Source organism: Podarcis tiliguerta, assembly GCF_965153285.1.
Source record: "Podarcis tiliguerta genome assembly, chromosome: 9".
NCBI classification, from domain to species: Eukaryota; Metazoa; Chordata; class Lepidosauria; order Squamata; family Lacertidae; genus Podarcis; species Podarcis tiliguerta.
The window spans coordinates 60052360-60070516 of record NC_139542.1 but is presented as its reverse complement, the minus strand read 5'-3'; the positions used below and the strand labels follow the sequence as shown (position 1 = coordinate 60070516).

The window sequence follows — 18157 nt, the reverse complement described above, 5'->3', positions numbered from 1 at the left end:
TACCTTGGGTTAAGAACTTTGCTTCAGGATGAGAACAGAAATTGCACGGCGGCGGTGGCATGGCGGCAGCAGGAGGCCCCATTAGCTAAAGTGGTGCTTCAGGTTAAGAACAGACCTCCGGAATGAATTAAGTACTTAACCCGAGGAACCACTGTACCCCGCGACGGGGTGAGTTCCCGTTGCTCGGTCGCTGCTCCTGCCAACCTAGCAGTTTGAAAGCACGTCAAAGTGCAAGTAGATAAATAGGTACCACTCCGGCGGGAAGGTAAACGGCATTTCCGTGCGCTGCTCTGGTTTGCCAGATGCGGCTTAGTCATGCTGGCCACATGACCTGGAAGCTGTACGCTGGCTCCTTCAGCCAATAAAGCGAGATGAGCACTGCAACCCCAGAGTCGGTCACGACTGGACCTAATGGTCAGGGGTCCCTTTACCTTTATCTTTACCACTGTACTGTATCTGCCTCGTCAGTTACTGAAGGGAGGGCATTCCAGATTTTGACACAAGAAGTAAAATATAATCCTCCTCCTGACTCATACATTTGGAAACATGGAGTTCATGAACTGTGCCCCAAGGAGATGGTCCAAGGAGGAAAACGAGGTGTCCAAACATCTCCAGCAATGACCCAGAGATGGATGAAGATATGAAGGTCTTGTTCTTCAGACTCACTCTTCCAATTCCCTCACATTTCACTCTTGTAGTAGCACCAGAGCTGAAAATCTTTCAAGGCTGATTCCAGATTCGAGGGGATCATGGCATGAACCACCATTGTGACTCTCCCCATGCTGGTGACTGACTGACTCTCCATTCTGGCTCTTATTTAACTAGATGTTAAGAGAGAGGCAGGACATACCTGAGGAGAGGGATGATGGAAGCAATGACAGAGGCATTCTTCTGAGGAGCACCTGTGGTGGACCTGCAGCAGCTGCCTGAGGATGCTGAGGAACCACCATTGCTGATGCCACAAGAGATGCTGTGATCTCTTTTCTGGGACACTGTTGAGCACAGTGTGGTCACCTCTATAATTGTCAACGTTCTTACGCACTTTTCAGTTAAACTGCATAATTATGCGCCGACAGCATGTTTGCGTTTGAATCAAGCAGCCTCTGATTTCATGTAAACAGCTTAGAGGCCCATCTTGGCAATTAAACAGTATATAAATTAAATTATAATAACGTTACATGTGTCAGAATAATACAGTTATAGTGCTGAAACCCAATTTAAAGTGTTTAGAAAAAACACACGATACAGGATACGTTTCTGTAAAATGTTCTATTATTAATAACTGGAGCAACATTTTGTGTGATCTCAGAAGTAGTTAACAAGCCACTTACAGAGATAAATGTTTCATTTGCAAAAAAACACTTTTTGATTTTTTTTTCTCCCCTGCAGTTTCCAGCCATTTTGTAGGGATGTTTCTAGCTCACAGCTACAATGTCTTAACCTTGCAATGACAGCCGTGCAACCTTAGCTATTTGCTCAATGGATTATCTGGCAGAGAGCAGTGTCTGAGCAGTTTGGCTGGCCTCCTTCCTTGAAGATTAAGCAAACAGTCTCTTTGACATCCATCCCCCCCCAACATTTCATGGATGAATATAGGAACATTTGTATCTTTGTAACACCTATTCTCATACTAAAATCACTACTGGGGGACCCTCCAATTATACACTGAGGCTGTTTTCTGCTTGCTTTATCCTTCTTTGTTATTCTACCTTGTAATATCCTGTCCTGCTCTGACTCTGAGGTTCTGTTAGTTGTTGTTGTTGTTTAGTTGTTTAGTCGTGTCCGACTCTTCGTGAACCCATGGACCAGAGCACGCCAGGCACTCCTGTCTTCCACTGCCACCCACAGTTTGGTCAAACTCATGCTGGTAGCTTTGAGAACACTGTCCAACCATCTTGTCCTCTGTCGTCCCCTTCTCCTTTTCCCCTCAATCTTTCCCAACATCAGGGTCTTTTCCAGGGAGTCTTCTCTTCTCATGAGGTGGCCAAAGTATTGGAGCCTCAGCATCATGATCTGTCCTTCCAGTGAGCACTCAGGGCTGATTTCCTTCAGAATGGATAGGTTTGACCTTCTTGCAGTCCATGGGACTCTCAAGAGTCTCCTCCAGCACCAGAATTCAAGAGCATCAATTCTTCGGCGATCAGCCTTCTTTATGGTCCAGCTCTAACTTCCATACATCACTACTGGGAAAACCATAGCTTTAACGATACGGACCTTTGTCGGCAAGGTGATGTCTCTGCTGTCTAGGTTTGTCATTGCTTTTCTCCCAAGAAGCAGGCATCTTTTACTTTCATGACTGCTGTCACCATCTGCAGTGATCATGGGGTTCTGTTAGTAAAGCGACCATAATCACTTCCTAAGAAAATTTCCAAGTTAACCTGATTTGAACTCCCTAAAGCACCTTGAACTGTAGTAGTCTAGCATAACTACCTTGTGGGGAAAACTGATAAAAAGTGTCCTTATTTATAAGTTGAAGGAGCTGGGTATGTTTAGTCTGGTAAACAGGAGACTCAGAGGAAACAGAACAATCATCTTCAAATATCTTAATGGCTGTCAAATGGAAGATGAAATTTGGCAGTGGAATTTGCTGCCAAGGAGTGTGGTGGAGTCTCCTTCTTTGTAGGTCTTTAAGCAGAGGCTTGACAACCATATGTCAGGAGTGCTCTGATGGTGTTTCCTGCTTGGCAGGGGGTTGGACTCGATGGCCCTTGTGGTCTCTTCCAACTCTATGATTCTATGATTCTATGAGATGGAACTAGCTTGTTTTCCCCTGCTCTGGAGGATGGGACATGAATCAATGGCTTCAAGTCACAAGAAAGGAGATTCCGACTCAACATCAGGAAGAATGTTCTGACAGTAAAAGCTGTTCAACAGTGGAAGAAACTCTCACAAGAGATGGTGGGTTCTCCTTCCCTGGCGGCTGGATGGCCATCTGTCATGTATGATCTAGCTGAGATTCCTGCATTGCAGGTGTTTGGACTAAAGGACTCTCAGGATCCCTTTCAACTCTTCATTTCTGTGATTCCTAACAGCACAGAGCTGAATCTTTCTGGTCTTTGGAATTGGGTAGTCTCCATGAACCAATCTCATGCCCAGTGCCAATTTTACAGCTCTAAAGTCTACTATTCTCCCTGAATCTGACAGTGAAAGAAGCCAGGAAGTTATTCCTCCATACTTCTGGACTGTTTCTGCCTACATGAACCTTCTACTTCTCCTTGCCCCTGGCATGTGCCAGATTGACATCTGTTGCAGGTTTGACATTGCCAGTAGCACTAGAAAAGGCATGTCCAAAATCTGTTTCAGGGGTTTAATCCAGTCCCTGTGGCAGTTTATTTCCTGGGGTAAAAGTTGTTTGGTTGGCCCTTTGGTAATACAGTGGTACCTCGGGTTAAGTACTTAATTTGTTCCAGAGGTCCGTACTTAACCTGAAACTGTTCTTAACCTGAAGCACCACTTTAGCTAATGGGGCCTCCTGCTGCCGTCACGCCGCCGAAGCACGATTTCTGTTCTCATCCTGAAGCAAAGTTCTTAACCTGAAGCACTATTTCTGGGTTAGTGGAGTCTGTAACCTAAAGCATATGTAACCTGAAGCGTATGTAACCTGAAGTGTATGTAACCCGAGGTACCACTGTAATAATAATAATAATAATAATAATAATACCATAATTATTTATTTGTACCTTGCCCATCTGGCTGGGTTTCCCCAGCCACTCTGGGCAGCTTCCAACAAAGATTAAAAATACATTAAAATGGTTGGCCCCCATGGCCCTTCACTTCATCAAATCTGGCCCTCTTTGAAAAAAGTTTGGACACCACTGCACTAGAACATCAGCACCCCATATCTTCAGTCATTGGGCCCTAGCAGAGATCAGTGCAAATCTCCACTCTGGATCTTCAGAACGAGGAAGAACTAGTGAATCATGAATCCCTTGCTGGAAACCATTGTAATTCAGCCCTCAGCCTTGTCTAGGTAACAAAAACAAAGGAAGTTTTACTTGAGAAATAAGGTGGTGAAGCAAAAAATGAGAGGCGAAAGGTTCTGTACACACTTCCTCTGATGAATCATTCCATATTCAAGAACTTTCTGGTTTAGTCTGTAAAACTAATATAAGGGAAAGGAAGCATGAGAACAAATTCATTAATCTCTTTGAAGGATTGAGAGGACCATCGCATAAAGGACTATAAATAATAAAAGCCAGAGGTACCGATCAACAACAGAGGTAGCTGAACAGAGGGAGGTAGGCAGTGTAAAGTTCTGCGTCCCCACAGTAAAAGCTGGACTCTTCCCAGCTATACACAGAATGTCTGATGAGAGGCTCGTAAGTTAGCTCAATAAAAATATCACTTTACATAAGTTGTCTTCTTCAGAGATACTGCAACCGTTTAAACTGATTTTTTTTATATTCCCTTTTTTGTTATAAATGGCCCTCATGGTAAAGGGTGGGTGTCTAAGAAATCAAACAAATAAATACACAGTGCAAACCAGAGGGGCAAATGGCTCTTTCTTGAGGTTTGGCTGCTAACGATGAATGGAAACACTGCAAAGAGGCATTTGATCAGCCTCTGAAATACAGCTCAGTCCAGCCTGAAAGAAAAGTACCTGACTGGTCCAAAATGTCAACACGCCAGCCATGCTGCAGTTCCTTTACCTATAGCACCCAGAACCAATCAGTCTGTAATCTAGGAGGAGTGGCCATGGGTTTTCCCCACTTCTGTATAAGACATCAGTTGCTGAGACATGTTCCATTATCTTCTCCCCAGGTTATTTTCCCAGAGCATCAGTGATCTCAGTTCCATCAAGAACTACAGGTAATGGCATTGATCCACTAAAAAGGACTAAGTTGAGGCAGACCTGAAATGATTGCTGGCTTTTATATTTTCAAAGGGAGAATGTCCATGTGTCTCTGAACATCTATCCTAAAAACAGAGGTAGGGCAACTCATCCATTCTGAAGGAAATCAGCCCTGAGTGCTCACTGGAAGGACAGATCCTGAAGCTGAGGCTCCAATACTTGGGCCACCTCATGAGAAGAGAAGACTCCCTGGAAAAGACCCTGATGTTGGGAAAGATGGAGGGCACAAGGAGAAGGGGATGACAGAGGACGAGATGGCTGAACAGTGTTCTTGAAGCTATCAGCATGAGTTTGACCAAACTGCGGGAGGCAGTGGAAGACAGGAGTGCCTGGCATGCTCTGGTCCCTGGGGTCACGAAGAGTCGGACACGACTAAACGACTAAACAACAACAAATTGATTTCTGGGGTAGGGTAATGACTTCATGTTTATAGCTCTACAGTCAACAAACAACAACAAAGGGCAACTCAAACTGAGACCTGAGTAAGGGAGCAGAATGGGCTTAACCTGACACAGCTCTGCCCACCTGGATATCGGATACAGACCAGATATAGCATTGGTAAACCTGTGGCCCTCCAGACATTGCTGGACTTACAATTTGCATTATCCCTGACCACTGGCCGTCCTGGCTAGATGTGACGAGAGTTAGAAGCATTAGAATTGTAGAGCTGGAAGGGATCTCAAGAGTCATCTAGTCCAATGTCAACTAAAGTTGTAGCCTAATAACATCTAGAAGGCCACAAATTAGCAACTCTTGATGAGGAACACAGCCTCAGAGCTAGTCCTGTAGAAGGCAAGCTGCAGAACAGACTTCTCCAAACATCATGTCTGCCTTCTCAGGTGAAACTGGCTGAACCTTATCCAAGCAAATGTATGTGCACATGAAACAAAATTAAAAAAATCCTTCCAGTAGCACCTTAGAGACCAACTAAGTTTATTATGTGCACATGTTTAGTTATATTTATATGAATCTATCTTCTGACAACCTTGTGTCAACTAGTTCCCCAATCCCAAAATATTCCTATTCATTTCAGAGGTAATAATTGCACATCTTAAAAAGCAGAGACATCACCTTGCCAACAAAGGTCCGTATCATTAAAGCTATGGTTTTCCCAGTAGTGATGTATGGAAGTTAGAGCTGGACCATAAAGAAGGCTGATCGCCAAAGAATTGATGCTTTTGAATTATGGTGCTGGAGGAGACTCTTGAGAGTCCCATGGACTGCAAGAAGATCAAACCGATCCATTCTTAAGGAAATCAGCCCTGAGTGCTCACTGGAAGGACAGATCCTGAAGCTGAGGCTCCAATACTTGGGCCACCTCATGAGAAGAGAAGACTCCCTGGAAAAGGCCCTAATGTTGGGAAAGATCTCCACAAGGAGAAGGGGACGACAGAGGACGAGATGGTTGGACAGTGTTCTCGAAGCTACCAGCATGAGTTTGACCAAACTGCGGGAGGCAGTGGAAGACAGGAGTGCCTGGCGTGCTCTGGTCCAGGGGGTCACAAACAGTCGGACGTGACTAAACGACTAAACAACAACAACAACAAATTGCACATGCTCTGAGAAACTGCATGCCTCTTGTTACAGTGCAGAGTATGATCTCTATTGCAATGATTTGAGCAGAAAGCTGGATAATGTCGTTCCCTTCCTGAAGCAAGCTTTTTGCAGTTAAATCCAAAAGATATGCATTTGTGCAATACACCATTGAATGTGGAAAGACTTCTAGCTTATTCATCATATCCAGGCTTCCCTTTGGGGGAAGTGGAAACCCTTTCCAGATGTCTTGAGCAAGTGAGCCAAGCCACGTGCTCTGCTAGAAGGCAAATGGTTGATTCAGTGTTTTTTCCTAGCCTAGTCCTTCCTTCATCACATTTCAGAGCACAACTCTGGCACAGCCACACTTGCAGAACATATCCAAGACGGCATTTAGTAAGGCAGTGCAGCATGCTCCATCAGCTTACAGAAATCTCTATTAGGTACAGTAGACTTGAGCCAGAAATCCTACTGATTATTATTTCTGCCACGGGGGGGAAAGACAACCTAGAATCACACAGTGAAATTCCTAGTTGATTGCAAGGATTGTCTCTGAGATTAAGTGCTTTGTTCCAGATCTGGAACAGGTGTAGAGGCTTTTTGGCACATCTGCGGCAGCAAGTCACGAGATAGGCAATGAAAAAGGATAACCTAAACACGCAGCTAAATGAGTGTAAAAATACTGGCAGCTGTTGCATTGGATTCCCCAACTGATTTCACGAACCTTAGCAGATCTGGAGAAGCTACCCTAGCAATGAGCAGGACATTTTCGATGATGATGATGACACCGCTCTGAACATCTTTGCAGGGGTGTCCACAGAAACTATCATGAGATATTAACATGGTTCTTTATCCACCTTTTATTTACAGTCTAGCATTAAGCCTGTTGACTTGGAGGTGAATCCCCTTTAGTGAATCTTCTTCCCAAATAAATGTGCATAAGGATTGAAACCTCAGCAAAATGGTAGAACAGTTAATTTAACAGTGATATAATTGTATATATGTGCATAGATTTTTTAAAATATGTATATAGTTTTATTTCTATCAATGTTTAATTGTTCTTAATTATTCCCCCCCCCCCCCATGTTTTCAGCAGTTCTTATTATTATCTGTAAGTTGCCTTGAATCCCTTCAGGGAAAAAGACCAGGTATAAATAAAGGCAGGGTAATAATAATAACAATAACAATAACAATAATACTGACCTGTATTTTTTTAAGTGTGTGCTTTGAATTCTGCTCATAAGCTTATTAACTGAATACTGACGATTTTGTCTTAAGTACGTATCACAATCCGAAACCATATTTGTGTTGGGGTGCCATTTGTTTTAAATGAGCACCCTTCTTCTTCAAGTAAAGATGTTTAGGATTGCAGCTCTAAATTACCAAATGTAGAGAAGGTGCAGCTCAGTTAAACTGGAGGAAAATGCTGATGATATTCTCCATAACAGATGGTCTTCTCTTAGCTTGACTGCAGGCATGTTATGTGCTCCGTGGATCTAGCATCTTCCTAATTGCCGTTTCAAATTCTGTTGTAAGATTACTTGCCATAACAATTTTCTTCAAGAGCAAGATTGAATGAAGTGCATGAGAACATTTTCGTGAGCTTCCTTTCCCTGGTTTTATATCCTAACTGAGCTCGGATTCCCTATTGTGCGACCTTAGAGAATCTGCGTGGTCTGGGTCAAAGTCCTACCTTTGCCATGGACTCAGTAAGTCACTTCCTCTAAACCTCAATTTTCCCTTCTGTAAAATGGGAATTGTAACCTGCACCAGGAGGGGAAAAAACATGTGCTACAAAGGCTACAAACCAGGGGTCAGCAAACGTTTTCAGCAGGGGGCCGGTCCAATGTCCCTCAGACCTTGGGGGGGGGCGAACAATATTTTTTTGGGGGGGGGGGGGGAATGAACAAATTCCTATGCCCCACAAATAATCCAGAGATGCATTTTAAATAAAAGCACACATGTAAAAACACCAGGCAGGCCCCACAAATAACCCAGAGATGCATTTTAAATAAAAGGGCACATTCTACTCATGTAAAAACACGCTGATTCCCAGACTGTCCGCAGGCCGGATTTAGAAGGCGATTGGGCCGGATCCAACCCCCGGGCCTTAGTTTGCCTACCAATGCTATAAATTGTAGCTATAAACCATGGGTTGGCAAACTACGGCCCAGGGCCGGATTCGGCCCAATTGCCTTCTGGATCCGTCCTGCAGACGGTCCGGGAATCGCAGCGTGGATCAGCGTGGGGATTCTGATCATTCAGGCTGCGTCATTCCCACACACACACAAACACACCGCGGTGGCACCTCCTCCCTCCCTCCGCCTAGCTTCTCCTCGCCCTGCCTAGAGGAGGAAGGGGGCTGGGCTTTGTTTTTTCCAAAACATAGTCTGGCCCCCCACAGGGTCTGAGGGACAGTGGACCAGCCCCCTGCAGAAAAAGTTTGCTGACCCCTGCTATAAACTATGGGGACTGCTCCTACTGGCACAGGAAGCAAAGGACTTTTGCTTATTCCTCCTCCCTCTGCAACCTCCTCCCACACTTTCCAGTAGCTACTGGCATAGGGTGGGAAATTGGTCAAAGGGGCGTCTCTGAACCCTCCAGGAGGGAGGATGTGAGGGGCAAAGGGAGACTGACGGCTTTGGTACCACTTCTGCCCTGACCCACTGGGCTGCCAAGTTGTTGCAAGGTTCTGTGACATCATGAGAGCTTGGCAGCTCAAATCATAGCTGTCAACTTTTCCCTTTTCTTGGACAATCAGACCAGAAATTATTGAAAGAATGGGGATGTGTTAAAGAGTATATGAAAAAACATTGTTCTGGAGTAAGCATTTCGGGATGTAATGAATGATGCTTTACAGGGTTAAAGAAAAAGAAAAATGGCGTTAAAAAATATAAAGATAGAAGTAATCTGCATTAGACCCAACAATTTGAAAGAGTAAAATTTTTGAGGTCTTAGAACAAAGGAAGTCAATATGTGTATATGTATGTAATGACTAGATTAGAATGAAGATATGGTTTTATTTATAGATGTGTGCTTTTTCTTTTGTTTTCTTTTGTTTTTTGTGTGTCCTGTTTTTCTTTCTTGTTTGTATATTATTATTTTGGAGTCAATGTTTGTAATTTTTGTTGTAATTCTGCACTGAAAATGAAATTTAAAAAAAGAAAAACTTTTCCCTTTTCTCGTGAGGAATCCTATTCGGAATAAGGGAATTTCCCTTTTCAAAAGGGAAATGTTGACAGCTATGGCTCAAATCCCGTAAGACCTGAGATTTCAGGATCTCGAGAGATTTTTCAGCGAGATTTGTGGAACCCTCTAAAAGGGGCCTGCACACATAATACCTCATAACTACTACCCATTTGATTGCCGCCATTCCATCCAATTATCCAGAAATAGAATTAAGTTGTTGGCACTGCATGCCATCCCCATCGTTGCCTTTCTCCAACAGGAATCCCCTGCTGGATAATAATAATAAAAAAGTTTCCATGGACAGAAAGAGCCTTTCAATTTGCAGAAGGTGAAGCCTAGATCCAACTCAAAAATACCTTTTCATGAACACAAATATTTAGAAATTTGAGAAAAGGCATTTGTATAAAAGCCACAGAAACATTTTAAAGCAGGAGGGGGATAAGGATAAAAATGCTTACATACTCTAGAATACAAATGGTTCCTTTCCCAAGGAGTTATAACAATAATAGTAATAATAATTTTATTATTTATACCCCGCCCATCTGGCTGGGCCTCCCCAGCCACTCTGGGCGGCTTCCAAAAAAATATTAAAATACTATAATCCATAGTATTATCAAGGGCAAGATTCAGTTCTTTAAAATCCCTTTGATTTAAATGACGGCTATTCAAGCTCTCTCAACGAGATCCTTAAATGCTTAACTTTGGCTGGATCATATCTAAATTTGGCATTGGGGAAGACAACCGGTGTAGGAGGGGGAAGGGAGGAATGACTAAAAAGAAAACAGAGAAGGGGGAGGAATGGAAGAAGGACCAGTAACAAGGCCATATTGATACGATTTAAACACCTACGTTTAGAAATTGAGGAAAACACGATGAGGTTTTACTTATCTAGCTTCAAAGGGAGCTGAGAATTTTAGACCGCCGCATTTGTTCCTTTCCTCCTTTTCTTGAAAAGGAAAAACAACTCCGTTTGACATTTTACCAACACTTCTGCAGTTACAGAAGATAAGGCAGATTTTCTTTAAAGCTGAAGATGAAATAACATTGCTTGTACCACTGCCAGCTGGCAGGCCGTACTAGAACTTAGAAATGAAAGGGGAATATTTCTGCATTTGCATTTCAGCAGCAGTAGCTAAGAGGACAAGTTCTGTAGTGCTCCTTTCTTGGGTTTGGTCTGTTTCCTAATGTGAAATAATTCAAATATTAGATCTGAAATGTTGCAGTGCTTCATGACTTCATAGGAATATTTTTCACACATCTCTTGCACAAGTGTTGTTGTTTTTTAAGCGTTTTGTTATTATGTTTATACCCCATCCTAGCCCACGGGCTCAGCACAGGTCATGGTAATTTTACCAAAGTTACCACTGCTTCTGGAGGGCTAACAATTTAAGGGAACGTTCCCACCTTAATAATAATAATAATAATAATAATAATAATAATTTATTATTTATACCCCGCCCATCTGGCTGAGTTTCCCCAGCAACTCTGGGCGGCTCCCAGTCAAGTACTAAAAACAATACAGCGTTAAATATTAAAAACTTCCCTGAACAGGGCTGCCTTCAGATGTCTTTTAAAGATAGGATAGCTATTTATTTCCTTCACATCTGAAGGGAGGGTGTTCTACAGGGCGGGCGCCACTACTGAGAAGGCCCTCTGCCTGGTTCCCTGTAACCTTGCTTCTCGCAGTGAGAGAACCGCCAGAAGGCCCTCGGCGCTGGATCTCAATGTCCGGGCTGAACGATGGGGGTGGAGACGCTCCTTCAGATATACAGGACCAAGGCCATTTAGGGCTTTAAAGATCAGCACCAACACTTTGAATTGTGCTCAGAAACGTATTGGGAGCCAATGCAGATCTCTCAGAACCACTTTGGCATTCAATGGGTCTACAGTCGAACACTGAAGTTGAGCGCTATCTGTACTGCCATGTCAGCGAGAACACAGCTGAATTGGCAGGGCAGAAACGAAGCACTTTACTGTTGGAACCATTTTCTACTGTTTTAGAGTCTAAGTTCAAATGCTTTGCAAGTAATGAGTATGGATTGTTTTGTTATTATTTATTTATTACATAATCTACATTTATATCCCAACCTTTCCACCTAGGAGCTCAAGGGGGTCTGTCTGCATGGTTCTCCTCCTTCCCATTTTATAATCACAACGACCCTGTGAGGTAGGTTAGGCTGAGAGTGAGTGACTGGCCCAAGGTCAGTCAGTGAGCTTCATGGCTGAGTAGGGACTTGAACCCAGATCTCTCATGTCCTAAAATGACATGCTAACCACTACAGCAGGGGTCAGCAACCTTTTTGAGCCATGGGCTGGTCCACCGTCCCTCAGACCATGTGGTGCGCTGGACTATATTTTGAAAAGAAAAAATAATGAACGAATTCCTTGTTGTTGTTTAGTCGTTTAGTCGTGTCCGACTCTTCGTGACCCCATGGACCAGAGCACGCCAGGCACTTCTGTCTTCCACTGCCTCCCACAGTTTGGTCAAACTCATGTTTGTAGCTTCGAGAACACTATCCAACCATCTCGTCCTCTGTCGTCCCCTTCTCCTTGTGCCCTCCATCTTTCCTAACATCAGGGGCTTTTCCAGGGAGTCTTCTCTTCTCATGAGGTGGCCAAAGTATTGGAGCCTCAGCTTCAGGATCTGTCCTTCCAGTGAGTGCTCAGGGCTGATTTCCTTAAGAATGGATAGGTTTGATCTTCTTGCAGGCCATGGGACTCTCAAGAGTCTCCTCCAGCACCATAATTCAAAAGCATCAATTCTTCGGCGATCAGCCTTCTTTATGGTCCAGCTTTCACTTCCATACATCATTACTGGGAAAACCATAGCTTTTACTATACGGACCTTTGTTGGCAAGGTGATGTCTCTACTCGCTACTCTTTAAGATGAGAACGAATTCCTAGGCCCCACAAATAACCCAGAGATGCATTTTAAATAAAAGCACACATTCTACTCATGTAAAAACATGCTGATTCCTGGACCGTCCACGGTCTGGATTGAGAAGGCGATCGGGCTTCTGTAGACTACCCCTGCACTACAGAATACTGGTCTGACATCAAGAAACAAAGGTGAATATGGACAAACAAAAGGTAATAAATTCCTAACAGCTCACTAAATTTTTATCATTCTGATATCCCAGATATTAATCACAGCAGCCCAACCACAATAACGTTGGGATAACAATAAGAACCAAAACAAGTAGGTTACTGCATTCACTCACACTTGTAGCTTAAATCTGATAACAGGATTTTGAGATTAAAGCATAGTATGAATAAATGGAAGATCTGGGTTGTCTATCAGGGATCTCTAGGATATCAAATCCAGAATCCAGTCCAAACTCTGGTTTGCTCACACAGAGTGGGTTTAAAATGGATTTGAAATAAGTGGACAACTCCCAACAAGATCAGTTGGCCATTGACTTCCGTCCCATGTCACATCATATCATACCATATATGCCATATTTTCAAACTGTTTTCCAGGTAGGGATGAGGAAAGAGATTTGATTCCATTTGCATTTTGAGCGGAATCTAGCGAATTGGTAGTTTATGAAACAATATGTGAAGCAAAACACAGCTATCCTTCAAAACTAGTACTTATCTGAATTTTACTAAGCAGGGAGCCAACCACTGTTTATAGGAGAAAGTGTGCAAAAAGAGAGAGGATATATTGGTGGAAATAACACAAAAATGCATTGCAATAGGGAAGATTGCTTGCAAAAATGTGTGCATTGGTCAAGACTCCATATTAAAAATGTGTTTTCTCGGAAAAATTAGCAGTAGATTGCTGTTGACTTTTCACGAGAAACTTTTTTTAAAAAAATCCAAATTCCTACAGGTGAAGAACTGAATTTAAGACTGGAAAAAATGATAAGGTGAGAGAGATGAAATCAACCAACCAAGAGCAGGAAGATTCAGTCCTGCCAGGGTCTGAAAGACTCCGAAAGAGGCTGCTGAAGCCAACAGAACTGAATCCTTCAGTCGCCAACTGGTGAGCAAAGGATTCAGTCCTGCTGGGGTCCACTTCCCCAGTGTGTTCCTGCCGAAGCAGATGCCTGCAGCCTTCTCACCTGATGATCTCCCCTCCGACAGCCCTGTGTTGCTCCAGGCAGCCCAACATGGGGCTATCTCCACCCATTTCTCTGGCCCAAGCCCAGGTCCCCCTGAATGGGCCTGATTCCATTCAGAATTTGGCTGAATCCAGTGCACAGCCCTTGTATTAAGCAGGCGTGGCTAAAACACTCCAGAATTTCTTATTCCTTGTAGACATTGTTACTAAACCTTAGCGAAAATAATCATAGCTCAGTGGGTAGAGCATGAGACTATAAAAGTGACGCGGGGGGCGCTGTGGGTTAAACCACAAAGCCTAGGACTTGCCGATCAGAAGGTCGGCGGTTCGAATCCCCATGACGGGGTGAGCTCCCATTGCTCGGTCCCTGCTCCTGCCAACCTAACAGTTCGAAAGCACGTCAAAGGGCAAGTAGATAAATAGGTACCGCTCCGTCGGGATGGTAAACGGCGTTTCCATGTGTTGCTCTGGTTTGCCAGAAGCGGCTTAGTCATGCTGGCCACATGACCCAGAAGCTGTACGCCGGCTCCTTCGGCCAATAAAGAGAGATGAGTGTCGCAACCCCAGAGTCGATCACAACTGGACCTAATGGTCAGGGGTCCCTTTACCTTTTATATGGGTTCAAGCTCCATGTTGGCCAAAAGATTTCTGCATTGCAAGACCCTCATCCAAGTCTACGATTCTGTGATTCTTTGTAATGAGGCATTTCATACATTGCCCAAGGTGATAGGTACTACTGGTCATACCTTGCTCAGAAAGTGAATTCTGACATGATCTAGCTCCAGCAATCAGCTGGAGGCTTGGGGGCAGGGTTTAGCCGCTCAAACACGGCCGCAGCAGCGTTCCCCAGCCATTGGCTGCTGCTTCTTGTCAGATCTGGTTTGCCCGATATTAGTAATAATAATAATAATTTATTATTTATACCCCGCCCATCTGGCTGAGTTTCCCCAGCCACTCTGGGCGGCTTCCAATCAAGTGTTAAAAACAATACAGCATTAAATATTAAAAACTTCCCTAAACAGGGCTGCCTACAGATGTCTTTTAAAGAGAAGATAGCTGCTTATTTCCTTCACATCTGAAGGGAGGACGTTCCACAGGGCGGGCGCCACTACCGAGAAGGCCCTCTGTCTGGTTCCCTGTAGCCTCATTTCTCGCAATGAGGGAACTGCCAGAAGGCCCTCGGCGCTGGATCTCAGTGTGCAGGCTGAACAATGGGGGTGGAAACGCTCCTTCAGGTATACAGGACCAAGGCTGTTTAGGGCTTTAAAGGTCAGCATTAAACACTTTGAATTGTGCTCGGAAACGTACTGGGAGCCAATGCAGATCTCTCAGGACCGGTGTTATGTGGTCCCGGTGGCCACTCCCAGTCACCAGTCTAGCTGCCGCATTCTGGATTAATTGCAGTTTTTGGGTCACCTTCAAAGGTAGCCCCATGTAGAGCGCATTGCAGTAGTCCAAGCAGGAGATAACTAGAGCATGCACCCCTCTGGCAAGACAATCTGCAGGCAGGTAGGGTCTCAGCCTGCGTACCAGATGGAGCTGGTAGACAGCCGCCCTGGACACAGAATTAACTTGCGCCTCCATGGACAGGGGCGCAGTTACCCCATTCAGGACCAGGGAGTCCCCCACACCCGCCCGCCCCCGTCCCCCAAAAACAGTACTTCTGTCTTGTCAGGATTCAACCTCAATCTGTTAGCCGCCATCCATCCTCCAACTGCCTCCAGGCACTCACACAGGACCTTCACCGCCAAATCATCGAGCTGGGGGAGAATGATTTACCCTTCAGAAAGAGCATAGACTTGCTATGGAGCATAAAAAAGGACTTTGACAAGCTGGCTGCTCTATCCCGGGACAACATTGTTTTGGTCCAACCTTCTGAAGAGAAGGGTCTGGCGTGGCTCCCACAGCCCTATGGCCGTTGAAAAATCCAGGAAACTTTTAAACCGTGTTGTGGTGCGCAAATTGCGCTATATGTATGGCCAAGTGATTCAGCATGTTGACATCTGGTTCAGCGAATGGTCTTTATTTCGTGGTGACGGAGTTCACCTTTCGGACCTTGGCAATGATTTTTGGCTGGCCGACATCATCAGAAGCCTTAGGGATTGGTTGCAGCTGTGAGGGTACTGGCGACGAGCCTCCTTTGGCTCGGGTGGCGGTTAGGCATGGGAATATGGTTGTGTGTTGGAGGGCAGAGTGTGGCCATCACCTACCCCTCCATTTTATGGGTATTCCGGTAAAGGAATCCGGTGGTCGTGGATCCTGTCCGACATCCTTGCTGGCGGCTAGGGCCATGGGACGACCCCCGGTGACATCAGGGGGAGCTTTCAGTTGTATTTGCATCAACAGGCTCCTCCCACTGGTGGTTAACCCTTGATAGACTCACCCCTCCCTGAGTGGGTGGAGTCACACTCTGTTGTTTTATCCAATACCTAAGCCAACACAGTGGTACCTCAGATTAAGTACTTAATTCGTTCCGGAGGTCCATTCTTAACCTGAAACTGTTCTTAACCTGAAGCACCACTTTAGCTAATGGGGCCTCCTGCTGCTGCCGCGCCGCCGGAGCCCGATTTCTGTTCTTATCCTGAAGCAAAGTTCTTAACCTGAAGCACTATTTCTGGGTTAGCAGAGTGTGTAACCTGAAGCATATGTAACCTGAAGCGTATGTAACCCGAGGTACCACTGTACCTCTCACATGCTGTAATCAATACAGTTGTGGCCTTTTTTAGCCCATTAACCTAATATACCGTGTCCATGTGCCTTTCTTATCCTCAAGCAGGTGGCATGTCCTCAAATCCCAAAGCACAGCCCCTTTTCACTGCTCTTGTGTAACTGCAGCTTGCCTTTCATTCTGAGCCGCCTTGGAAGAAAAAGATAACGCTCTGCAAATACATCTTCAGGTACAATAATATGACATGTAGCTGAATTGTGTGTTCCCAGTGTTTCAAGAAGCTGCTGTTAGGTAAGGCATAAAACACTAGGAAAATGACTTGTTGCTGACAAAATGTTTCAGCAGCAGCTGAATGCAACTACCCAGTAAGATGAGGAAGGGGGAAATGAACAGCATCATTAGAGTAACTAGTATCTCATTGTGTGCCTTAGATCTGCAATGCTAAGCAAAGGTCAGCCGTGCTTCATTCGCTGGTTCATCAGAAGTACCAAGGTGTTTCCCCCCTCCATTTCATATAAGGCCACAAAGGGAGTGACAGCAGCTTTTTCTAAAAGACAGGGCACCTAAAGGCCACATCTAAACTACGTAATCAATTATTAATCATTTACTGAGGTTTCCAAAATCCAAAATAAAATCCAAAAGCTGTGTGGATTCTATGTATGCTAGGAAGACTGCTATGCTACACTTTATAGGCATTAATAATATCAAATAACATCAGTGCCAAGCCACTCCACTTTCAAGGACATATTATAAAACATTTAACAACATTTATCAATAGATGCATAAATGGTGGGAGTAAATGTTTATATTCTAATGGTTGTTAATGTTGTTCTAGTGGGTTGTCTTAAATTATTATGTTTTACACTGCCTTGCTAACTTCTGGTTTATAAATAATTTTAATCAGCAAATAATATGTGTTTATAGTACCGTATTTTTTGCTCTATAAGACTCACTTTTTCCCTTCTAAAAAGTAAGGGGGAAATGTGTGTGCGTCTTATGGAGCGAATGCAGGCTGCGCAGCTATCACAGAAGCCAGAACAGCAAGAGGGATTGCTGCTTTCACTGTGCAGTGATCCCTCTTGCTGTTCTAGCTTCTGAGATTTAGAATATTTTTTTTCTTGTTTTCCTCCTTCAAAAACTAGGTGCGTCTTGTGGTCTGGTGCGTCTTATAGAGCGAAAAATACGGTATAAAGTCAATGGAGTTAAATAAAAGAAGAGAACGACAAAAAGGATGGGAGAAGCTGTTTCGTTGTGTCCCTTTATCATCTTTAATACATGCCTAGATTTGAAGAAATGTATCTTCTGGTTTATTTCTTGAACACTACCTGCTTCCTGGTTGAATGGTTTGTCATTTGTTTCAGCCATAAATAAAACGATGGTGTAGACTTGGATTTGTAACTGCTAGGATTACTATATCACTTCAACCTTTACTATCCATCATCTACACTGTTCTAACATTAAGATCCATGTGCCACACAAGTTCAAGTTTCAAAGGAACAATGAGCTGTTTAATATATGTCTACTGGGGCTTTTGAAAATATATTTATATATCTCCTTAAAAGAGAAAAGTAATCTTGAAGCACTTTATATGAATAGCTGTATGATATGTATCTCCAATAATAAGACTGATACTTCCAGGAAAGGGTCCACAGGATGGAAGTATAATATGAAGACAACATTGGCTCATTAGCCTAACGTCATCTTTGAACCTTTCCAGTGTTATGCGTTCAAGTCTGAAGTATGGGATTTAATATGGGATTGGGAGGAATTGAGAGCCCTTCTGCTGCAGACTGTACGTTTTTAGCTGCATTGTGATCTTAGCCCAACCCTACCTTCTGTGTCTTATCCT

General features: G+C 43.9%; 1 protein-coding gene across 1 annotated transcript in view; it reads left to right on the top strand.

Moving 5' to 3' along the window:
- NWD2 (NACHT and WD repeat domain containing 2) overlaps positions 1-18157 on the top strand; it is a 155848-nt gene that overhangs the window by 74062 nt on the left and 63629 nt on the right. The window lies entirely within an intron of this gene.